General features: G+C 40.6%; 1 protein-coding gene across 1 annotated transcript in view; it reads left to right on the plus strand.

The window, feature by feature from the left end:
* The window catches only part of EML4 (EMAP like 4), a 246,461-nt gene that overhangs the window by 25,560 nt on the left and 194,350 nt on the right, over positions 1 to 26,551 (plus strand). The window lies entirely within an intron of this gene.

The following is a 26,551-nucleotide window of genomic DNA, read 5'->3' on the forward strand; positions in this document are numbered from 1 at the left end:
CAAGTTCTTTTTCACTTCACTTGCCTCAGCTGGGTATACCAGGCTTTGCTTGTTCTCCCCCGCCCCCCTGCTGGATTGAAGGGGAGAGATCAGTGCAATCCTATGGGCTGTTATACAATTGCATCGTAAATCAAATTAGTCTTCAAAAGTACTCATTCATTACTAGAACTTCCAGCCCTAGTTCAGCACACTCTTTTTATTATTAAAGAAACCTTTTATCCTGTAAAGAATGACCATCAGTCTTGGAGCTTGAGCAAATATATATATCCGAAGCTGATTACAATTACGTGGGAGTGGTTTTGGTTTGGAAAACTGAGCTCTGCTCTCTGGGGAGGCATGAAAAACACTGCCAGTGCTTCATGGATGGTGAGGGAAGCAGCTCTCCCTTTGATGACAGCAAAAAAAGAACGAGGAGAATTGTGACAGCTTTTGGCATGGTATTCTGTGAATGGCATCCAGTGGCTTCTATTCACTTGTACTTGGCTCCTAACTGCTAATTCAGCTCTTGTTTGGAATTTTTCGTTCCTTGACACCTCATCCCCCAACCCTTGCAGCGCTGACAGGTCAAAGCCAGGACTTGACACCGTCTGGTTGTCACCATATGGCATGCAGCACAACTCTTACTCAAAAATGTTTTGCTTTTGTTCATTCTGGGTGTGCCCAACATGCTTTCCATATTCCCTTCCATGCCACAGACTGTCATGAATTCTTTTGTTTCATGTCAGATAATTTTGCATTTAGCCTTGTTTCCCAAACTTCTGGTAGCAGAGGCGCACTGTTCCCCACACGTGCCTACTTTATTATACCCAAAAAGGCTTTCTTCTAGAACAGTGATGGGGAACCTCACGCCTGAGGTCCAATTGCGACCCTCCACACCTTTCTATCTAGCCCGTCAGACTGTGCCTAGGCCCCACTTCTCACCGATCCTGCTCCTTGTCATCCTGGAGAGTGTTTAGTCAGCTGGAATCTGCCCTTAAACTCTGACAATGTATCTTGCTTGCCTGGATAGAGAGGCACGTATAGGAACCTCTGCTTTTTGACAGAACTGCTAGTGTACCCTGGCCAATAATACTTGGCATTGACTGCCTTATACTGATACTGACTGATTTTATGTTTTCCTGAGCATATACACAGTAACTTTCTCCTCATGATAGTTAATTAGCTCACGGTTGGACAAATTTCGGGATTATGGGATTTACTTTGTTTTTTACTCAGACCTTGAAATCTGTGAAGTGGCAGTTGGTGCAAAAAACATATGGAAAATGGAAATTGACTTCCTTCAAGTCGATCCCGGCTTATGGTGACCATATGAATAGGGTTTTCATGGTAAGCAGTATTCAGAGGGGGTTTACCATTGCCCTCCGCTGAGGCTGAGAGGCAGTGACTGGCCCAAGGTCACCCAGTAAGCTTTGTGGCTGTGTGGGGATTCGAACCCTGGTCTCCCAGGTCATAGTCCAGCACCTTAATCACTACACCATACTGGCTTACATATATTTGCAATTAAAGAATTCTAAGCCTTGGAATTAGTTTTCAGATCCAGAACTGAACTGAGCACATGGCTCTACCATGCAAAAAAAAAAAAAAATCTACTTCTGGTTATTTATTAAATTTATATCCCGCCCTTCCTTCCCAGTAGGAGCCCAGGGCGGCAAACAAAAACACTAAAAACACTCTAAAACATAGTTTAAAACAAAACATTCTTAAAAACATGTCAAAACAAAACATATTTAAAAACATATTTTTAAAATAAAGTTTAAAACATCTTAAAAAGTAATTCCAACACAGATGCAGACTGGGATAAGGTCTCTACTTAAAGTGTTTACCTTTTCTCGAGCTTCTTCTATTTCAGCAATATAATTTAGGAGCTGTGGGTGGGTGGATTTTGTTGTTGCTGCCACTGTTAAACAATTGGGAATTGGAAACCATTTCCTATCTACTTGAAATCATCCTGGGACCTAACAGTAGACCCCAAATCTGCCTTCTGACTATCCCTGCATAGCTGTCTACCCTTTTGTAACACTACAGCTTTTAAAGTTGCCTTTGCTTAGCACCAGTATCCCCAAAATCAAAGGCACAGCCTTTTGTCAATAGCCAGTTGTACTGTTTTTGTTGTACTGTTTTTGTTAATGTTGTACTGCTGGGTACTGAGCGGTACAGTGTTTATCACCTTTGTCAGTTCCTAGGATAGATCACCTGCTCTCTTCACTTAGCAAAAATCACTTTGGACACAATGTAGTATGCCAAAATAAGACGACAATTGTGAGAGCTTTTCTCAGTTTAGATAACATTGCCATCATTATGTTTAATGAAGGGATGGTTGTTGGCTTGTTGGCTCTTTCTTTTTCTCCATCTGTGTGCTAATGATCTCGGGAGCAATTTCCAGATTAGTTTTAATTAGGCTTAACAAATATGCTGCATTTTTTACAGATGAGATAAGAAGGATATTATGCTATGATTAGCTAATGTTGCACAACTGTTTTTTGTGTTTTTTTTTTTTTGTCTAGCAGGAGGCCTTATCTAGACAAGAAACGCCACAAAAACAAATGAGACACATGGCCGGGATGCTAGCATAAGTAGCAGTTCCTTGAGGATTTGGGAATGTGAGATTACCTTTTGTAGACCCCGGCTGTATTCGGACATGGGTTTTATTGCATTTGTTGATGATAATGGCTGTGCTTCTGTCCTGGTTTCTAACATTCCTTTCACACTGCAGTACCTGTTGCCTTACAGAACTGTGGCGTTTTGACTGATATATGCCGTGGTAAATTTCATTCACACCAGTGGGCGTGGTGTGGCACAGCAGTGAACATCATTGGACATGTTGCTACTCCCCCACCCTTTCTGCACATGCACACTTTTGTTCTCTCATGATTTCCCCTATGAAAATGGTGGGAAAGAACTGTATGCTGGTATACTGGCCCAAATTTTGTCACTCCTGTGATTTTCTGGGTTCATGGGTTGCAAATGGATTTTTTCTGGAGGTTCGCATAGAAATTAGCACTAAACTTCCACTATATCCTGCTAGATTTCCAGGAGTGGCTTTTATGTCATGTGAAAGATCAAGTAAAATGTGGGAATTATCAGGAAAGGAAACTTTGGGAAAATGGAATAAACTGCTGCCTGAATGCAGCCCTAAAGTGCTACTCTCCATTCTCTTCCTTATTTATTTTTAATTAAAGATATTTTTTATAGTGCCAATTCATAAACTAAAACATGGCAGTGTATATACAATATAAAACACCATAAAAACAGTAAAGAAATGATCATTAAAAAAATTAAACAGTTACATAGCCCTGTCTGCGTAAAAAGGTTTTCAAGGATTTGCCTGAAAAACATGAAGGTGTCTGCTGAATCTCTGCTGGAAGAGTGTTCCGCAGCATGGGGCTGGCGACACAAAATGCCAGATTAATAGTGGAGGCCAGTCGGGCTTGTGCAACATGGGGAACAACTAGGACGGGGGACAGCTCTCTTCTCCAGAATGCAACTGTGCACACAATGCAGATGATAATGCTGAAACAGAGGTAGGCAAGCTAGTGCTCTCCAGATGTTGTTAGACTTCAGTTCCCATCATCCCTAACCATTGGTCATGCTGGCTGGGGCTGATGGGTATCCACAACCTCTGAAAGGCACCAGATTGCCTACCCCTAATAGAACGTTAGTAAATGTTTATATTTTATTAGTTGAATTTATGTCCCACCCTTCTTCCAAAACTAGTGCCCTAGTTTGATAATAATAATTAATAGTATTTTAATTAGTGGAGCAAATATAGCTGAAAAATACTTTCTGAAAGTTCAGTTCAAACTGCACAAGAAACCTAGCTTCTTGAAGTGATTTAAAAATTGAACATCAGCTCCAGGATGAAGAGTGCTGGAGTATGTATTTTATACTATATTTTGGATTTCTTTTTTTCTTTTGAGGAGTGAACACATGGCTTAATTGTATTCCACTGAAGGATTTGAGCCAGTTCTTAGTTAATGATTATCTCATTGATTAGGTTCTGTTTGAGATGACTCATTTTTCAAGGACTTCCATTACTTCAATTTACAACAGGAAGCCTGCAAGGAAGTGGAACATCAGAGCATTGAAGACTGTGCACTTTCTTTTATAACCTGCTTGAGTATAGTAGCCAGTGACATTAAAGTTAATTATTTCTTAACTTGCACTCTGTGAAAGACACCTATTTTCACAGCTTACTTGCTGCAAATGAATGTTGAAACTCTTCTAGAGTGAAACAAACCAAGCAATCAGGATTTTTGAAGGGTAGACTTTGAAGAAAAATGGGGAATCTTTTTCAGACCACCATGATTATGTGAGAAGAGATCATTGGGGCTCTTTTGTAAAATAATAAAACCACATGAAAGACTGTATGAAAAGTGGCGGGGGTGAATGATGCTCAGGGGAACTAGTAGTTCTGTTCCCTCTTTGTTTTCAAAAACTCCTCAAAACAGTTTTGTTTTTTTAAAAAAATCCTGATGGTGCTTTTTGAAGGAACAGAGCACCACTCTGAGACATCTTGGCACAATGAAGGCCCAGCATTCCCAAATAGCAGGTGCAGGGCTAGTGCCAGGGATAGGTATGGTCAGGCACTTGTTAAGGGCCCCAGGATTCAGAAGGGCCTTCTGCCTACCAGCCTGTGTTGCTGCTGCCTGTCACTTACTTTATGCCACACTGGATATGTTGTTACTGGTAGGTGTGGTGCTTTTGTTTTGTTTTTTATCATTAATTTTATTCAAATTTTCAAACAAAACAAAACAAAACAAAAAAGAAACAAATTAAACAATAAAATAAAATGTTGACTTCCGATTTGTCGCAGATCAGTTATAGGTCTATGATATATGACAAACCTGTCTCTTAATATATTACAAAATCACTTTCCTCCAGTAGTTATCTTAATTAATCATCAAATCTCATAAACATCACTTTATTCTTTCTGCAAAAAGTCAAAGAGAGGTTTCCACTCCTTGAGAAATATATCCCTCGATTTTTCTTCAAATAAACATGTCAATTAATCCATCTCATCAAGTCTACTAGGACCAGTAATTTCAATAGCCATTTTTCCATTATCAGTATTAATTCCATCTTCCAACTTCCATCCTTGCACCCATAATAATCTTGCTGTCATAGTCATATAGTAAGAGTCTGATGGGAATTTCCTTCATCACAAATATTTCCTTGCCATCAATTCTGAATGTGTTGCTGAAATATTGTTGTAAAGTCATATCTCTATTCCTCTTTTTTACGAAATGCACTAGCACATCTCTTGAGAGTTTTCCATTGTCACATATCTGGAATTAATTCTATAAATTTTCTCTGTTTCAAGTTCCATCAAATCATTCCAGTCCAGAAATTCCATCGAAATATTGATAGCTTTATCTCTGATATCTTCATCAATTTCTCCAGGGACAACGCCGAATTCCAAACAGTAATCTTTATCTCCAGGATCCACAAACTCCAAATATTTTTCCAGTTCCACACTTGATATATCTGTTCCAATCTCCAGGACTTGCATCCTCCCTTCAATTTTTGCCATAAAGTCCAAATCTTTTTCCAATTCCACATTTGATATATCTGATCCAATCTCCAGAATTTGCTCCTTCCCTTTAATTTCTTTTTCATATTCTATTGCTTGTCCATCTGCTTCTTTTCTCATATAATCCTTTATTTCTTTCAACTCCTGTTTCACTTTACCAAATTCAGTTGCCATCTCTTGTCTACTCTGTCCCAGTTCTTGTTTCGTTATCTTAATCTCATCCATTATCTTCTGAAACATATCCAGAGGGGAAAACCCTTCCAGGGGTACATCCAGGGTCTCTGCCACTTCTTTGATTGTCATTCTTAAAGCCGAAAAAAAAAAACCCTTCAAAATTCCAATATAGCCACAATTCCCAAGCAAAGAGTAATTTGCTTCTTTTTCCAGCAATAAGGGAGTTAATATTCCAGGCCTGTTGACATCTGGCCAGCACAGTTCTTATCTCCCGCACGTCCAAGAATGCAAAACAAATTTGGTTCACAGCGCCGAACAATTAGTAACATACACGAACAGCAGATTCATCTAAAGAAAGTAGTCCAAGAAAAAGTAGTCCCAGACATATATCAATCAAATAATCATCTAAATCAGATTTTCTCTTCGGTAAGTTGCCCCTCATCCGTTTTAATCTTTATAGTTTCCAAATTCAGGCCTGCTTTTTGCCATAAAAAATAAGATAAGCTTTTTAAATTTTCTTTCCTCCTCCTTAATTCCTTGTATAAAAGAGAGAAGTGTAACTCACCCAGGTATCTCAATTGCTGATTCCCAAACAAATCTCTTTTACTGTAGTAATTTAAGCCAAATGATAAGATTAGACAGAAGAAAGCTCGTCCGTTGTGGATCGTTTAAAAGAAAAAAGTCTCGCTTTTTTTCAGCCCAGCTTGCTGGAAGTCCTAACTCCGTCCTCGGCTGCTAGGTATGCCTTCCTTTCCCAGGGAATTCCTGATCAATTCCAGCCACCGACAGCCCAACGAAGTTTCTGTGGATAATCTCTTCGGTTCACCCTTGCCTGGGAGAAGAACATTTACACCAGTCAGAGTTCCCTTTTGACTGATTTTAAACTGAAAAAAGCTTCCTCTGAGACAGAGCTCATCTCAGAGGCAGCCACAAGTGGAGCAATCTTCCGGGAAGTCCCGTAGGTGTGGTGCTTTTGAATGGAAGCTGCGCATTTGGTTCTGCACATCTGTCTGCCATGTTGAATTACACAAAATGCAGTGCCATATGTTAGGTCAGGTATTGCATTTTGGGTAATGTAATGTGTTGAGTGGCCACCATGGATCAGAACCAAGCACTGGTTCTGCTTCCAGTCAAAATGTGCTGCTACTGACCACAAGTAAAACAACTATTTTGGGGTGGGTGGGCTGGCAGGAGATGAGGTGAGTGATGTTGGAGAAAGTACACAGTGATGTTTGGCAGCCCTGGAAAGGAGCCCAGGTTAATATTGAGTGAGGGATTCTAAGGCAAATAGTCAGGAAAGCAAGAGCAGGTCTAGAACATAATGGGAGTCTGACAACTTTATGGGTTTCTTACAGTAATTTTTGGATTTATTTACTAAGGCATTTTCTTTTATTTATATTAAAGTATGGAATCATAGAGTTGGAAGGGGCCTGTAAGGCCATTGAGTCCAACTCCCTCCTCAGTGCAGAAATCCAGGTTAAAGCATACCCGACAGGTGACTGTCCAGCTGCCTCTTGAATGCCTCCACTGTTGGAGAGCCCACTAGGTAATTGGTTCCATTGTCATACTACTCTAACAGTTAGGAAGTTTTTCCTGATGTTCAGTCAAATCTGACTTTCTGTACGATGAGCCCATTATTCCATATACTGCACTCTGGGATGATCAAGAAGAGATCCTGGCCTTCCTCTGTGTGACAACCTTTCAAGTACTTGGAAAGTGCTATCCTATTTCCCCTCAGCACATAAAGAATATCTCAGTTTGCGCTGCATAAGTACTAAGGCATTCTTTTAAATCTGTTTTAAGGTCACTTTTCATAACTTAGCAAAGTAACAATGACTTTTAGAAATCATTTATAAGCTGCATTCAGTGTAAACCCTCCCATAAGTGGTATACAATTACAGTACAATTAAGTGCATCATAATTACTGAAAATCAGCAGAAACTTAAAACAAATCCAACAACAAAACCTCACAAAGGGATGGTAGAATTGTAAAGACTTTGGAGCTGTTGGAAACTCTGATGTGGATTTCTCAGAGGAGGAAATTAATAAGATGCGAGTCCACCTCTAAGAAGGCCCTGACCTAATATCTCCCAACTTGATTGTTCTTAATAGTGTGCTAGGGAACAGGGTTAAAGTGAAACCATTCTTGGGGCCTAGGTAAGCTCATAAGGACATAGGCAGTCTTTCAAATAACCTGGTTCTAAACTGTTTCCAGAATTTTGAATTGAGCATGGAGGCAAATAAGTGACCCAGATGCAAGATTGTTGTTGTATGCTGTGGAAACCCTGTCCAAGTGTCTGGAGTCGGTGAGTGGCTGGATGGGAAGGAATAAGCTGAAGCTGAATCCTGACAAAACCGAGGTGCTGTTCGTGGGAGACAAGGGAAGGTTGGGGGATACAGACCTGGTGCTTAACGGGGTACGATTGCCCCTGAAAGACCAGGTCCGCAGCCTGGGGGTCATTCTTGACTCCCAGCTGTCCATGGAGGCTCAAATTTTGGCTGTGAGCCGGGCAGCTCTGTATCAACTCCATCTGATACGGAGGCTACGCCCCTACCTTCCCAACCATCTGCTCCCACCGGTGGTACATGCCCTGGTCACCACTAGCCTAGACTACTGTAATGCGCTCTACGTGGGGTTACCCTTGAAAACGGTTCGGAAGTTACAACTGGTACAGAATGCGGCGGCTTGTCTGATTAAAGGCAGCTGCCGGCGAGATCACATCACTCCTGTGTTGAAGGAGTTGCACTGGTTACCGGTTGTTTACCAAGCCCAATTCAAGGTGTTGGTCTTAACGTTTAAAACCCTATACGGTTGTGGCCCAGTTTATCTGAAGGAGCGCCTCCAGCATTGTCAGGGATGCCGCTCAACAAGATCAGCCTCAGAAGACCTTCTCTTGATCCCACCAGTTAAAACAGCTAGACTGGTGAGGACTAGAGAGAGGGCCTTCTCAATAGTGGCCCCCACCCTGTCTATGCCCCGTCTATGATGAGCTTCCGCCGGACCCTGAAGACCTGGCTTTTCAGGCAGGCTTTTGGGGCGGGTTAAGTTCTTACTGTGAAACTGAACCCCGACAAGACCGAGGTGTTGCTCGTGGGGGACAAGAGAAGGTTGGGGGATATAGACCTGATGTTTAATGGGGTAAGATTACCCCTGAAAGACCAGGTCCGTAGCCTTGGGGTCATTCTTGACTCCCAGCTGTCTATGGAGGCTCAGGTCTCGGCAGTGAGCCGGGCGGCTTGGTATCAATTACATCTGATACGGAGGCTACAACCCTGCCTTCCTGTACATCTGCTCCCACGGGTGATACATGCCCTGGTCTCCTCTCGCTTAGACTACTGTAATGCACTCTACGTGGGGTTACCCTTGAAAACGGTCTGGAAATTACAGCTGGTACAGAATGCGGCGGCGTGCTTGATTAAGAACAGCCGTCGCTGTGATCATATCACCCCGGTGTTAGTGGATCTACACTGGTTACCAGTTGTTTACCGGGCCCAATTCTAGGTGTTGGTATTGACCTTTAAAACCCTATACGGTTCCGGCCCAGTTTATCTGAAGGAGTGCCTCCAGCATCACCAATTATGCCGCATGACAAGATCAGCCGCACAAGACGTTCTCTCGGTCCCATCAGTTAAAACAGCTAGGCTGGTGCGGACCAGAGAGAGGGCATTTTCGATTGTGGCCCCCACCCTCTGGAACTCCCTTTCGATCTTCGCCACACCCCCTCCCTGACAGGTTTCCGCCGGGCCTTAAAGACCTGGCTATTCAGGCAGGCCTATGGGGTCTCTGGGGATGGGTCAGTTTCTAATGTTGTTTAATGCTGTTTAATTTTAATTATTATATTTCTGGTTATATTGTATTTTATCATGATATTGTACGTCGCCTAGAGTGGCCGTTTATTCAGCCAGATAGGCGACTCAAAAATAAAATTTTATTATTATTATTATTTTAAATATTTAATTGTTTATGTACTGTTTTTACCTTGTACGTCGCCCAGAGTGGCTGGATATCCAGCCAGATGGGCGACTAATAAATTTAATAATAAATAAATAAATAGACTATCTGGTCTTCACAAACCATCTGGCAGCTGCATTCTGTACTGAAACTACTGTACTGTCTTTAAAGGCAGCTCTATGCAGAGAGCATTATTATAGTTGTTTAGTCTGGAGATAGCCAGTGATTAGATGTTTACTGTTTAAATTTACCCCCCCCAAGAATAATGTAAATTATTTTGAGCACACAAGTTCCGCAGCAATAATCTGAAGTGTTTGTTAAACTGTTGTATCAATTTATGCTGATCTCAATAAGTAATGTGCTGTGAATATGGCTTTTCCTACAGCTGAAGCCATGTATCTTTCTTGGTCAGGCTAACTGCTTCCTTATGTCTGTGAAGCATTGTATAGCATAGAAACCTTAGGATGCTGGTATAAACAGATGGATGCGTTCCTCAGAGGCAGGGCTGTGGAGTCGCAGTCGCAGTCGGAGTTGTGGAGTCGGAGTTGGGAGCAATTTTGGGTGGAGTCGGTAGAAATGTACCGACTCCTTCATAAATGGCAACTGTATATTAACTAGTAATAACAAATTTACTGTAGTAAAATGGTAGCACAAGGCAGGGATTGGGCTCGCGGGAGTTGTAGTTCAAAAAAGTAACTTTTCCAAGCTCTGGATTCACGTGGTGGTGATGAAATGCCTTGTGCTACCATTTTACTACAGTAAATTTGTTATTACTAGTTAATATACCTTTGCCATTTATGAAGGAGTCGGAGTTGGACAGTAGAAAAATAGAGGAGTCGGAGTCGAAGGTCTGGCGTACCGATTCCACAGCCCTGCTCAGAGCTACAAAGTGTATTTAGCTTTTGCAAGTGAACGTATGAAGTTGGTACTTGAAAAATGACTGTACTTCATGGGTACTTTCAGTTGCATAGGTTACCCCATGCCGGGAATCCTGATGTATCTATCAGCTGCATTCTCCTCCTGTAGCTTGTGTCTGCTGGTATGTTGTGATAGACACTGTTGTTTGTGATGCAATCTTCCAAATTGCCTGATAACAAGTGGGAAAGTGTATTCTGTGGAGTTGTCAGTTGTCTGTATTGTTAACACTCAACGTTTCTGGGCCCACTTTTGCATCGTCCTGATACTGGGTAACATGCTGATTATATCGGTCTCCCTTTGTCCTTTCTCCTTTGTCCTTCTCTCACTGTCTCTAGGAAACCTTTTCTGTTCACTTCTACAGTGCAAATAGCTTTGCACTAGTGTAGCATGTCTCCCTCTCTCTCTGCTTCCCCCCAGTAATGCAATGCAGTGGACATTAATATTGCACCACTGCCAATAGACTTAGGGCAAGGAACTCTAACAGTTATTTTGTTTGATCCCAATTAATTCTGTAGAAAAACTTGACTGTTTTTTTAGTCACTTCAAATATATGTTTTTGAATGATATGCTATTAATTATGGGGCAAGATTGTTGTGTTAAAGACTGAGTGCCTACATATTAGCCTTAATAAATTATGAGGGAAGATGGCTAGAGAAGCACTCAGTCCTTCGAGCAGTGACCCATAATTGTGTTCTTCCTGTGTTGTCAGCTGTTAAAATAGTGCTGCATTACCTCCTTGTTCAGAGGATTTCTCTTTTCTCTGTTCCTCACCCTTTCATTTTCTCTGCATGTTTGGTAATACTATAATGTTGAAGTCCTTTTGAAGTGAAGCTACTTCTATAATCTTCTGGGGGTGGGGAGATTACAACATGTGCATGCACTTTATCTCTCTCCCTTCTCCCTTTACTTTTGGAGATTCAGTAATGCAAGACTACATTCTGCTCCCAGATGATCGTTCCAGTGGAAGCCTCCTTTCCCACAATAGAAAAGCCAATGTGAATTTTATTGATTTCTGGAGTTGAATTTTTCTGATCTGATTATTTATAGAAATGGTATGATTACATAATGCAATACTGCTTGACCAAGAATGTGGGACCTATCATGTTGGTGCTCTTTAAACTAATTTTATTCACTTATTTATTATAACGATTTATATCCTGTTTTTCTGGATACAAATCCTGCCAAGTTGGCTAAGGAATGTTACAAAGTTAAATCTGTGTATTGTTTGAGTCTTCAAAGGGCTTTTGTCTATAGAAGGGTAACTTGATTTTCTAAGGTTTATAAGATATACTTGCAAATAAATAGAAAAATGAAACCTATTGTCTGATTTTTCTTGCTTTTTAAAAAAACACAACAACCCTATTTTGGACCTACTTCTAATTTTGGGGGGATTTTTTATTTCAGAGTATAGAAATTGGATACAATATATTTGGAAATACTACCTTCTGTAGTACAGGGATAGCCAATGTGTTGTCCTGCAGATATTGGACTACCACTTCCATCATCCCTGACAGTTGATCATGCTGGCTGAGGCTGATGGGAGCTGTAGTCCAACAACATCTGGAGGGCATCATATTAACTGTCCCATGGTAGTGTGTAGAAGTGGCACTTGGGTTCATTTCAAATAAATGAATCAATAATAAATCTGACTCAGTTCACAAGTGATGCTAAGGACAACATGTAATGTTTTCTTTTGATTTGATTGTGTGAAGAAATTGAATGCATTGTGTTTAGGAACAAGTTCTTCATTTTAAGACAGTACCTGTGTATGTGGCTGTTCAATTAGAATTGTCTGATGGATCACTTGACAGACTTAATCTACCATTTTTGATAGGAGTAGCTTCTTTTGTGAATTAACATACAGAAAACAAACCACTCCTTAATTTTGGACATCAAAGATAATGGGCTGAAAACTCAGTTATCCTGGGATTAAGAGAACCACTTAGAGTGTGTCTTCAGATTATCCTTACCTTCAAATACAAATATGCAGGCCAAGTTTGGCAGGCGGGCATGACCACCCACCTGTCAATTACTTGATGTTACAGTGATGTTGGGTAATCCAAAACTGCACAGGATAAAAAGGATGTGTAGTGTGTCCAAAGTCACAACAATTAGCTGACGTCAGGTTTAGGCCATGTGGGCATGGCTTGGCTGAGACAGCTTCATGGGCCAAATGGGGAGGTCTTGCAGGTCTAATTGGGTCAGTGTGTGAGAGATTCCCCCCACCCCTGCCCTTGACCAAAGGATAGCAAAAATATTTTTTGCTCAAAGTTACACCTATTTATAGAAAAATTATGCAAGCTTTTGTAGAGTAGTAGCCAAAAGTTGCCAGTTTCTCTTCCCCTTATCTGAGCCACAGTTTGCAACTTGCTTCTGTTGAGATAATGGATGTTCCATAACAATTAGTAAAGTGCCTCTTGCATGGAATAACCAAAAGCAGTCCATGTCATAATTTAGTACAAAGCTCCATTCAGAAACAGTGCCCAGGCTATACAGTATTGTCTTCAGCAAAGCTGCAGATAATTTAGAGTTCATTTCAAGCCTTTCCCTCTAGCTCATACTCTGGATTGGGGCAAGGTAAATAAGAGGGTACCAAGACCACACTTGCAGAACACAGAACACAGCTGTCTGCAGGATCTGTAGTGCTACCTTGTAATCTAAAAAGCAAAGGTAGCTATATTGGTCCATAAGCAAAAATCTCTACAATCTACAGTTGGACAATATCTTTTGTTAGGATCAGCCAAAATATCACAATAGTGGCAAGCGTTTGAGTTCTCTGGACGTCTTCATCAGGCAAGATGTTTCAGAAACGGAGTAAGAATGGGGGGAAATACATAACGAAGTGCAAGGGTGGATGTTGCAGCTGTAAAGGTAGTTTTTAGGCTCTGCTCCAAGATGGAGATTGCAGATTGAACAAGCCTCTGCTACATGCTGCAGATACCAGGTTATACACCTAGGATTCTGGGATAAAGAAACAATGACTGCTCCCCATTTTTGAAAACATAAAGCCTGCCTATTATCCAGGTTATATTTTAATCTACTGGGTCTTAATTGGGTGAAATAAGGCAGTTGAGCTCTTTACAAAGCAGAATGTTTGCAGAAGTACTGGCTTGGTAACTGAGAATTCAGACGGCACTGAACTGAACATGTGCAGTTGATTTCTTCCTTCCCCCCTTTTTTTTTTTTTTAGGGCTAGCCTCATGTTGGATAATGTGCCCAAACTGGGCACTCTGACTGGCTTGGGAGCAATTTGCACTCTTCTTACGAGTCCAAATGATTGGCTGCTTTCAAACCTAGGTTATTCCCGGTACTCATTTGGGAACTCCAGTGTTAGGAAATGGTGACTGTAGACTTTCCAAGATGCAAACATGTTCATACTTGAATATATGGAATATTGGTGGTGTGACAGTATAAGGGGAATGGCTTTTGACATCCCAATATAAAACTGGTGTACTCAGAACTAGGTCCACTGATTTATGACGAATGGGTGTTTGTGAATATATGTATTGTACTGTGCCGTATAAAATGAACATGAGGACTGTATTATTTATCGATTTCAGAAAACATTTATCCCACTGCGAAAAAATTAAAATCCAAGGAACAATATAAAGATAGCATCAGATTCCTGTGTATAAGAGGTAGGTTGCAAATAACTTAGGAATATGGCTTTCGAGCAAGGCATGCCCTCCATATGTTTCTTTACTGGAGTTGCTTCCAACATTGCACTCAAAGCAAAAATGTAAGTATAGGTAGAAGTTCCTCATCAGGACGAATATCTAAGGAATTTTAAGGGAAGCCAGAAGAATATTGACAAGACTATCAAAACTTTCCCAGGAGAGTATCTCTCACCCTGTTTGTGAAAGTAACCAAATGATGGGAAGATTTGGTAAGGAAAGGAAATGGGGAATGTTTGGTGTGTATTTCAAATTTTCAATTAAAAGATTCATGCTAATCAGTGGACATGCTAATCAGTGCTGTATTCTCACTGTCATTCGTGTGACAGTGATAGATATATTTAAAAAGAAACAATTGACTACAAATTTTGATTACAAACCAGACATGTTATTTCACGTTGATCCTTTTTGTCTTTTTGTTTCAGAGTCAAATTAAACTTTCTCCCAAGTTATGAGGATCAGTGGGAGCTAATTCCACAGAAATCAGGCATGGTAAACCTCCAGCCCTTGGGCCAAATTAAACCCACAAGTCTGTATTTTCCTAATCATGCCCACCTGTCCATTCCTGATGTCATATGACATTTGGTAGGGGGCAGGTAAAGCTGCAGCTGCAAAGGAACAATCAGGAGCATTAAGTGAGCTCCCAATTATCACCTGCAGGTGGAGATTGCATTTGGCACCTTCTTAAATTTGGTACTAAATGCTAGTCAACTCCAGAGTAACTGATTGGAACTCCTGAGTGGAGCCAGGACTGAAAATGAAGAAAAATAATCTGGAGTACACTTAAGAGTACATACATACATTTCTTTATTTGCTTATAGCCATAGGTCGTTGCATCATATAAATAACAGAATAAAAACAATCAAACATGTTTTGGCTCAAAGGGTTACAATAACAGGGTTACAATAAAAGAATGCCGATTTAAAAACAAAAAAAATTACAGTTAGAGGGTTTCACCAATTTAATTTCATAGCGAGTTTATGTACGCAGTTCTGAGCTTTTTAGCAGCGATTGCATAGTTAGCCACTGCAATTGTGACCTGCTTATTACTATCCATTAATAGCTCAATTACTAATTTTGAATTGGGAGATCCCCTAGTGGTACTCAAATAAGAAGCTAAAATTTTTTCCCTAGGTTGCTGATAAAGGGGACATAAGAGCATGTAATGGACTAAATCTTTAGGCGCTTTACAACCAAAAATACAGAGGCGTTCTGCTATCGGGATGCCCTTGTATCTGCCCTCTAGCATAGCTGAGGGCATAGTTTGGAACCGCAATTCTGTAAAGGCTCTGCGCAATGGAGCGCAGGTCAAACTGGTAAGGTAAGCAGCCGGGGCGTGGTTGAGTTTAATTTGAGGGAACCAGAGGGAAAAGGAGGCTGCCACAATTGATGCTCTATCTTGATAGGCATCATGATTAAATATCCAATTTCGTAACTCAGATGGATTAAAGCTTAAAAATTTGGTTTGGGTAAGATCATAAGTTATTAATAACTCAATAAATTTAGAGGCCCACTCTCCCACCCTTTGCGAATCCTGCCAACAGAGTTTTGTGAGGGGGGAGTCATTCGTGAAAGATGTTCTTTTCCAATATCAAAGGAAAGCTAAATCAATCCGAGCTGACAGAGAGGGTAGCCCAAGTTCCGCTCTTAAATGGGCTGATGGAGTACCTCTGGGAAGGCCCATTATTTGTTTCAAGAATGTATTTTGAAGAACTTCAAGGCTGGCTTTTTCTGAGTGACCCCAGAGCTCTGAACCATATAGGATTTTAGGGAGGAGTTTGGCCACATAGATTTTTAGCGTAGGGTTAATAAGTTGACCACCACGGGAATAGAAAAATTTCCTTAATTGGCCACAGGACCTTGCGGCCAGTAACTTGGTCGCCTCCAGTTGAGGGCTCCAATGGAGTTTGTTATTGAAACATATGCCTAGGTATTTAAAAGTGTTGACCTGTTTGAGAGGTTGGCTGTTTAGGGACCAACTAGATTTGGACCTGCTATATTTCCCACAAACCATTATTTTAGTTTTAGAATAGTTAACATATAAATGTTGGGCCTCACAATATTCCTCTAATCGTATCAACATTCATTTTAGCCTGATTTTATTTAGCGACAGCAGGACCAGGTCGTCAGCATAAAGGAAAGATGCTATCTTCCTGCTTCCTACTGAGGGAGGAAAGAAATCAGGGGAGGCCATTGTGGGAATAAGATCATTGATAAAAAAGTTGAACAAAAAAGGGGCCAACATGCAGCCTTGCTTAACCCCTCTTCTAACTGGGATTTCGCTAGAGAGGGCTCCGTTCAAACCAAGGCGAACCCTTAGTTGGGTATCATGGTGGAGAGACTGTATTAACCACAACAATCTCTTCTCAATGCCTGCCTGGTGTAATTTACGCCATAATAAATCTCTATCAGGAGGAATTGGGACAAAGATATTCTGCGTAAGTCCACCCTGTACCAATCTCCAGAACTCTTGAGTCATTTCCTTGGAGAACAGCCAACCCCAAGGAACGCCAACTATTAACAAAAAAAGCATGTTTTTTCTCTTTTAGGAGCTTTTTGTACGACTTTTTTAATGAAAACAAAAGAAGCATAGCAGCTTCAGAATGGTCGCATCTAGAAGCTCTGATCTGGGTGCATAGACCCTTTTTCCTGATTTCACAGTCCTTATCAAACCATAGTTTGTGGCCTTTGCGGGGTCTATTTTTAACTGATGATACCAGCAAAGGTTTAAGGGCATTGATAATATCCTCGTATGTCCTATGTATGTTCTCGGGGGATGTAAGGGCCTTATGGCGAAGATTATCCAGAACTGGTGAAGTCAGCAATTGCCTTACATCAGATGCCATGGTTACTGACCATCTGAGGCGTCTACACCCTTGGAGATTGCTAATCAATGGAGCTGTTATATGTGGATTAGCATGATGGAAAGGGCCATGTAGGGATAGTCTCAGCGGCAGATGGTCGCTGTCTGCCCTGTCCTCCACTGAAAACTCCTTAACAAAAGTAGTTAGGGGAGGCAATCCCAGAATGTAGTCCACCACACTGGCTCCCCTATCTGAAATGTAATTATAGTAACCCTTGAAGAGTCTAAATGAGTACCATTAAAACAAAATAATTGAAATTTGATCAAAAAGTGAAAAAGGGCGTGGCCACTTTTATTTACAGTATTATCCCACAATGTCCGAGGTGGTATTGCTGGGTCACTCAGCGGGAGATAAAGACTGTTGTGAATTTTGGGATAACTAGTTCCCATTCTAGCGTTAAAATCACCGCCAATGAGCAAGAGGCTTGAGGGATAAATGCACATGAGATTGTCTATAAAATTATTAAAATCCAGCCAACCTAGCTTTGCTAAGTTAGGGTGGAGAGGAGGGAAATACACATTTATACAGATAAGAGATAGGGCGTCATGGAATGTTAATTTTAGAGCCAAACATGTATCAGGCATTACTTCTAACAACTCAACAGATTGAATGTTCAAAGTGGTGGCTATCAGGGTTGCAATACCCCCGTTGCCACGACCCGTACTTGCTGTTCTCTTTGCAGGTTTAGACCAGATCCTAAAACCCTCGATGGAGAGAGAGTTGGTATCTAAGAGCCAGGTCTCTTGGAGTCAAATGATGTCAAACTTTTGGAGGTAGGCAATGAGCTCTAGGTCAGCCAGTTTGTTTGTCCAGCCTGCTGTATTCCAGGATATGAAGTTTATAGTGGGGAGAGTTGTTATTTGGACCAGAGCTTGGAAAAGTTACTTTTTTGAACTACAACTCCCATCAGCCCACTCCAGTGGCCATGCAGGCTGGGGCTGATGGGAGTTGTAGTTTTAAAAAGTAACTTTTCCAAGCTCTGATTTGGACCCTCTCTGTTGTTGATTTAGGGGATACCGTCGGGCCCAGAAGAGCTGGAGATGTTGGGATTTTGCCCTTGCGATTTTTATCTTTTCAAATCGGGGGGCTTCCCAAAATTGTAATTTGATCCAATTTATGATTCTGGATACAGCCATTGGAGGATCTTGATCTGATGTTATGAGGCAAATTGCTGACTGGGCATGTAGGCTTTGGAGGAGAACCTAATTCCTCAGGCTCCAAATAGCACATGGCTAACCAAGCTGGACCATTTACAGGCTTAGGTATTTCGAATAGATTCCTATCCGTTGCTGAGCTCCCATCCAATGGGGCTGCGTTAGAAAAAGGAATCTGATTTATGTCAGCTAATACTTGTCTTGTGGTACACAACAGAGGAGAAGGATTGGAAAGGTGAAGGGGCTTAGACGAATGTGAAGCCCGATCTGCTGACTTAGACTGTAAATCGAGCCCTCCGTTCTCTACTTGATTAAAATTTTTAATTTGGAGGTTGGTCAGTCGTGCTTTAAGTCGGTCCAGTCTTCGAATTATTGCAAGTTGTTCAGTCTTGGGGAGCTCGCAAAATGACTCCAACAACTGGAAATCTTCTGGTTCGAGAGGCTCATCTGAAAAAGTTGTAGAGAGATCTTGGTCTGGCACACATCCTTCCTGAAAAGCAGTAGTTTGAGGGATCAGAGATGGAGAAGTTACTAGGCTAGCCTGAGGTCTAGCGGTATTAAAAACCTCCTTTTGTCTATGTACTGGAGGGAATGAATAGGTAGAATGCAGAGGTTGTGGAGGCGCTACGTTCTCAAAAAACCTCGTAATATGGATTCTAGTCCTGGCTAGCAAGTTTCTTATGTTATAGACCATTTTTGCATAAGGTGACTTTGTGAAGGAAATAATAGCTCAGACTGTCTTGTAGTTGTTAAAAAAATACTCAATACGGGAAATATCTGAGATGTGGAGTTGACTTGAGAGAAAGGGTTTCAATACTTCCAAGAGCTGCTGTTTACGCTGATATTGCGATTGGGTCCGTAAAAACTTAGGGTAATGAAGAAGGACCAACTTGTTCTGGATTAGAGTCAAGTTCCAAGACGCTTTGGCTAAATGAGTCTGAGGCTCTTTCTTGTATAAAATCGCGGGGAAAGAAGTACCGGACTCCCTTTCATCGCAAAGAAGCTGTGTAGGCTGTAGAGGAGACGAACCGTTCAATTGTAGAGGTGGATTTAAAGAGACGGTCTCAAGAGCGGCCCTTTTCTTAGTTTTCTTAATTAAGTTCGTCGCTGGGAGGAGCTTAGGAGAGGCATTTGGCAGAGAATTGAGCAACTCAAAGAGTGGCTTATAATTTAGCTTCTTATACTGCAAGAGCTTATGGTTTTTAACATTCTTGGACTTCTTTATTTTTTGGGAAGTTTTTTTTTTCTGGCCGACAGTGAGATTTTGCTTTGATACTCCTTTCCGTGACCGGAGGGACTGATTTTTCGGCAATCCCGGGTTAGCTGACGTTTTCCCTGAGTTTTTAAGAGAGTGATCTTCCACTTTATCATCATTACCTTGATTTAGCTTCTTGGCAATAGTCACCAAGGTGTTCAGCAATGCGTTGCATTTGGTGAGAAAGGTTTTAATGTGCTCAAGTTCTTCTAGAATCAGGAAAGTCCAGCCAATCTGGGAATTATTATTACCTTTTGTGTTATTAAAGCTATTTTGCAAATCTGGGGACTTTCTAGGAGTTATAGTTGGTTCAGGTTCTGATTCTGGGATATCTGACTGTGCCAGATTCTCTAAGACAGCAATCACTTCAAGCCCACATGAGGAATGACGTTCTGCGTGCTCTATTTCTTTAGCTAAGTTTAATGAGGAAGGAAAGTCATCACCCAACCCGTAAATGACATTTATATGGTCAAAAGACCAGTCCATAATTGGGGGCGAGTTCGAGAGCGGCTCCTGGGGCACATTCTCTTGAAGCTGGTTTATATTCAGCCTGGGCTGAAAGAATCTCGTGATCTTCGCTTGCTTCCCTGATGGCGAGACCTCTGCTGCTTGGGGTAGCAAGCCTAATTCTTTATATTTATTCCTTGTTAATACCATGAGGTCACAAGATTGAAAATCAGGAGGGTATCCGGTCAGGTTGCTCTTAGTAATATAATTGATGTTTCTAGTAATTAGGGAGCTTTCCTCTTGAAAACAATCTCAGGTTTTCTTTGGCTCCTTGCACGAGATTGCTTGCTGCTGTTTCTAGCCAAGTTTTACAGCCATTAATTGCAGAGTTGTATTTAAGAGAAGAGGGGAGCTCAAAGGCATGCGAAGGAAAGAAGTGTCTGTAATTTGGCTAATTACGGTCTAATATAACTATTTACACGCTTAGGTGTCGAGGAAAAGATAAAACAGATTTACCTGCCACCATCTTAAACCGGCCGTTCAGGTTACTTAATACCCACTTAAGAGTACTTCTTCCATTTGAAGTTGAATCACCTAGCATCATATGATAGGCGATTGACACATGGGCAGCCCCATCCACCTGTTAAATATTGCCCATGGAAGGTGGACTAGTTCTAGATCCAACCCACCATCCAGATCCAGTTTCCCACCCCTGACATGAATATACTGAAAATATTCCTCAATTTGAACAATATCTTCAGCACACTTACTTGGGTGTAAAATTTCATGGGAAACCAGTTTCGGTTGGTTCAGTGCAAATGTGTTGGGAATTAAGACTGCTCAAACTTAGATAAGTGCAGTATCTAAGTACAAATGAGATTTCAGTTTGTCTATTCCAAGAAATTGATATTTTGGGGTAGAGTTGATCTGAATGTGTGTGTCTGTCTGTTTTTGCCTCAGACCCTGCTCATTATTGATAAGTCACCCTCGGACAGCTTCCTCTTAGAGAAGGTGGCCTTTGGGCTAAAAAAAAGTTTTCCTACCCACGTTGCAGGCCAATATAACTTGCAAATATAAATTGCATTTCTGCCCCTAGACCAGGGATGGGAAACTGTTGCCCTCCAGAAGTTGGTGAACTACAACTCCCATCTGCCCCAGCCAGCATGACCAGTAGTCAGGGGTGATGGGAGTTGTAGTCCAGCAATATCTGGAGGGCCATAGGTTCCTGATCTCTGCTATCTTCGTGAGATTTTGTTTTCTTGTGAATTGCTGCTTGCCTTCAAGTGACCTTTGAACTTCTTGGAGATACTAGAAGGATGTTTCCTGCATTTGCTGCTCTTAGCTTATACAAAACTAAGGCTGCTTTCCTATACTCTTAACCCATGAGTAAGTACCATTGAAGAAAATGAGCCTTATGTCTGAGTAGACATGTCTATGATTGTAACAAAGCATTTATGATTTATTTTATTAAAAAATACGTTATAGGCAATGAACACTCAAAATAGAAGTATAACAAAAATAAACGAAATACAGAATAACAAAATTAAACAAATATAGATTTCCACCTGCATAATAATGGAAGTGAATTTCCAACTGCTGTATCTTGTCTTGCATTCCAATACACTATGAAACAAACACTCCTTTTTCAATAAGTATCCCAAACTTCACCTAGAGGAGCTATGTTGCTTTATTCAAGGCACCTGTCCCCCATGGTTTCATACTACTTTCTTAATTTAAGCATTCAAGAACTATTCCAATATGTAACATATAAAAATCTGGCTGTAGAACAACACTCTCTTTTGCTTTGGGCACTCTTCCTTAATAGGACCATTTATACTTTTGAGGCTTCAGTCCTATGCTTGCTTCCTAAGGAGGATGCTCAGCTAAATTGAGTGGGTCTTTCTTCTGAGTAAGCATCCAAATAAGGACTCTGTAAGCTTCATAAATATGCCAAATAGTACAGTTTTATATTCTAGCTAACTTATATGTTGTCAAAGCAGTAAAATAAGTTTAATATTGATGGGAAAGTAAGTATTGCATGTATTTCTGTTTCCCCAAACATTCCATTTCTGCCCTGTTCCCCAGAAAAAATAGTTCTCCCCATGCCATCAAAATGTCTGGAAAGTTTACATCTATTAAGGGATTTTAGCCAATAACTATTTTTGCAATAACCTCTGGAAAATCACCAGAGAAGATTCAGTGGTGATGTAAACTTCTAATGAAATGCCTCTTCCAGAGTTAGTCCTAGTTCTGGGTGTGCAAAATTTAATGGGAAGCTGCCTGCAATCATTCATACCTAACTTTCTCCTGGAGTCTTAGAACTCTTCAGTGAAGGCTGTAGTGTGAAGACAAATCAATGGTTCATCGTTTCCTTTGATAAGCTTGATTTTTTGATCAGAGCATGTCAGAAGATTTTTTTAAAAAAAAACCCCGCAGAAACACAAAAATGGCAAGATAGGTTCAAAACCCTAAAAGCTGCTTGTAGACAGAAATCTTATACATAGAATTGCTAACTGCCTCTTGAGCTTACATTTCTCCATCCTGTTGGATTATAGGCCTCCGTTGTTAGGTCTAGTTCTCAACAATCGCCATTCTCAAGGTCTCACCATGACTTCCAAGGTTGATGCATATGATTGTTCAGCAGCCCTTCAAGCATCAAATAAAAATGGTGGCAATATTCATTTATTTGTTGCATTTATACCATGTCTTTCTCCCAGGCGGTCTCCTATCCAGGCACTGACCAGATCCAGACCTGCTTAGCTTCAGCAAGGTGGTGGCCTCATGTGCCTTGAGACCATAGACTGGGACCATAACTTATATTTACATAAATATTATTTAGATATTATTAAGCATTAGGATGAGCTGCCTGCATAATTTGTGGTGCATATGTTTTTAAATAACAGAGGAGATTGCATTCAGCTAACTTCTACTCAGAGTAGACCCGTTAAAATGAATGAGCCAAAGTTAGTCATGCCTATTAACTTCATTGGGTCTGAGCAGGATTAGCATTGAATAGCACCCAAGTTAAAGTTATGCTGATGAAAGTTAAAAGAGGAAAGCGCAAAAGCAGGACTACAGCTGAACGTCAAAAAGACTAAAGTAATGACAACAGAAGATTTATGTAACTTTAAAGTTGTCAATGAGTACATTGAACTTGTCAGGGATTATCAATACCTTGGCACAGTCATTAACCCAAATAGAGACAATAGTCAAGAAATCAGAAGAAGGCTAGGACTGGGGAGGGCAGCTGTGAAACAACTAGAAAAGGTCCTCAAATGCAAAGATGTATCACTGAACACTAAAGTCAGGATCATTCACCATGGTATTCCTGATCTCTCTGTATGGATATGAAAGTTGGACAGTAAAAAAAAAAAGTGGATAATAGAAAAATCAACTCCTTTGAAATGTGGTGTTGGAGGAGAGCTTTGTGCATACCATGGACTGCGAAAAAGACAAATAATTGGGTGTTAGAACAAATTAAACCAGAACTGTCACTAGAAGCTAAAATGATTGAAACTGAGGTTATCATACTTAGGACACATAATGAGAAGACATGATTCATTAGAAAAGGTAATGGTGCTGGGAAAAACAGAAGGGAGTAGAAAAAGAGGAAGGCCAAACAAGAGATGGATTGATTCCATAAAGGAAGCCACAGACCTGAACTTACAAGATCTGAACAGGGTGGTTCATGACAGATGCTGTTGGAGGTTGCTGATTCATAGGGTTGCCATAAGTTGTAATAGACTTGAAGGCACATAACAACAACAAACCACCCAAGATCTTTAATTCCAGTATCTTTGCTAAAGCAAGATACGTTTTTGTAATGGTCTCAAAAATGAGAAACATCTATAGGATGATATCTTTTGCATATTAAAAGCCTGCTGTTTCTTTTGAGTAGCTGCAAGTGTCCTAAACCAGCCTGTGCCAACCTGGAGCTTTCCAGAAGGTTTGGGCCCATCAGCCCCAGCTGGAATTGTAGTCCCAAATATCTGGAGGGCACCAAGTTGGTGAAGTTTATGGACATAAACTGAAGTAGATGAAAGAGGATACATATGCACAAACTGTGATCTGGATGCCTTCTAAATTCTGTCATGCATTTGTATATGTTTGCATGTAGTCAAATGGAGAGTTAGGTCTGTTTTCTTTTGTGACTTAACTATGATGCTAACTTTGCTAACCTGTTCTGCCCTCCCCCACCCCCGCTCTTACCTCCCAATATATAGTGCTATGAACCAATGCATTTAAGCACTTCTCATGTGGAGGCCAGGTTTCTGATTCTACAGTATTTGTTCGCTGTCAGTATTACTTCTAGACAAACCTTAATCACTGTACATTACTCAATCTGAATTGCTTGCTAACATCCCTGGATCAATTAATTCCACGTATTACTGTTTCTTATTTGCTTGCTTTGGGCTTGAACATGCTAACATGTAGTAAAAATGTATTTGCGTTCTGCCTAACTGTGCCAGCCAGCTTAGAGTGAAAAAAGAAATGGCAAATAAAAGTGTTGACAATGAACAATTAAGGATTTGGAATATGAACTAAAATGGATTTGTGGAAAGCTAACTCCAGTTAGTAGCTTGATGAACAGATGTCCATGTTTGCCCTGAGTTCCAAGCCGATAATGGCATGATAGTAACGTACAGTACCAGTCCTGAGCCGAAGCAACACCTGCAAATGAATCTTGGGCCTTAATTCTATCGTATATACATTTTGTGTGTGTGAAACTGAATATAACAATATAACAATGAAGCCAATGGTTTTCAGTCAAAAATCTGACATAGGTATGTTAAAGTCCCAGTTGTATCTAATTAAATTAATTTTCTGGCTTCTAGTTGAGGCTGTTTTTTAAAAAAACCAAAACACCAAACACCAAATGTTTAAATTTTCCATGCATTTTGTCAAAGAAACTGCATGGCAATAGCTGCATGTTAAAAGAGGCTTCAAGATAATATAAAAAACATATTGTGGAAGCTTTGCTTTCTAATCCCATGGAAGGAAGAGATGCTCTCTGTAGCCTCTGGCATAATAAAGAACATGGGTTGGTGTGTATGGGTTACCTCATTACCAGGAAAGCTCTCCCTTTAATATCATGTGGATTAGGTCTTACAATGCCTGGAGGCATGGTTTTAAAATGCAGTAATCAGGCTGCTGAGACATCTTTCCATGTCCTGAATAGCTGAGAGCAGATGGCCATGTAGGTTAAAAATTCATTCTCCAACTACAAGAGCACAAGGAACACTGGGAAGTGCAACTTTTACTTGATTTGGACTGTAGGTACAAGTATCATCCTTAGTAGGGGATGCGGTATCAATATGATTATGTGGGCTGCCCTTGAGGCTGACCTGGAAGTTGCAGCTTGTACAAAATGTAGCATCTGAACAGCTCACTAGTAATGCTACTGCTGCAACAATTGCACTGGCTGCCAGTTAGCGACCAGGCTAAGTTCGAGGTGATGGTCCTGGTGTACAAAGCTCTATACAGCTTGGGACTTGGGACGTTAAAGGTTGTCTCATCCCTTTATATACCCAGCTGGTACTGTGTCCTGCAGGAGATGGTATCCTGCAGATACCATCTTATCAGACCTGTTCTGCATGATGTCAGAATCAGATCGTTAGTGTGGTGGCCCATACCCTTTGGAGTTCCCTTCTGTTCAGTGTCAAACAGGTGCCATCTCGTCCCTTTTCAGCACCTGTTGAAGACTTCTTTATTTCAACAAGCTTTCTAAGTGGAGATTTTTATTCCAGTCAGTAACTCTATTATATATGCAATTTTTAAATATATGATTTTATTGCATTGTGAAATCACTATAAAATGATGTTTGCAATCCTGCAAAATACATGGTTGTTTGAGATAGGTACATTAGTGTCGGCTTATAAATTTGAGAAATGGCATGTTGGAAGAGCCTTGTATGTCTCTTGTCGAATTGAATCCAATCAAATTCAGAGTGGAGAACACCCAGGAATTCTACATGCAGTGGCTTGTAGTAGTATTGTTTGTTACCATACTTATATGCAGAGCTTGGAAGTAACTCATTACTTTTTGAGGAACGAGTGGGTAATTCCTTTACATTTTGATTGTAATAGAACTAGGAGTAATTTTATTACTTTTGTGGAGTAATTGTAATGCTTCCAGCATTACTTTTGAGCATTACATAGGGGAGGAAGCAGGGGAAGTCTTCTGCTCCTCTGATTTGTGGATGAAAACCATGTGCTTCAAACTGGGCTTCTGTGCAGCGTTCCTCTTCCCTCATGCTCTGTGGGTGGGTAGGAGGCGACGAGGGAGGAGGTAGAGAGTGAGACGGGATGAAGTGGAGAAAACAATTGTTTAAAAAAATTGAGATATTTTAAAGTAACTGAAATGCAATTGTGATTACTTTGGAGGAAAAGTAATCAGTTACTTTCAGAGCAATTGTAATTATAACAATAATTACTACTTTTTTTGGCCATGTAATTGTAACTGTAATTTATTATTTTTTAAAAGTAATCTTCCAAGCTCTGTTTATATGGTAAATATGATAGCCACTTGAAAGTGCCACTGGCACAGAGACTGCTCTATGAGGCAAGTCGCATTTTACTGATTT

The sequence above is a fragment of the Rhineura floridana genome, chromosome 4 (genome assembly GCF_030035675.1).
Source record: "Rhineura floridana isolate rRhiFlo1 chromosome 4, rRhiFlo1.hap2, whole genome shotgun sequence".
NCBI lineage: Eukaryota > Metazoa > Chordata > Lepidosauria > Squamata > Rhineuridae > Rhineura > Rhineura floridana.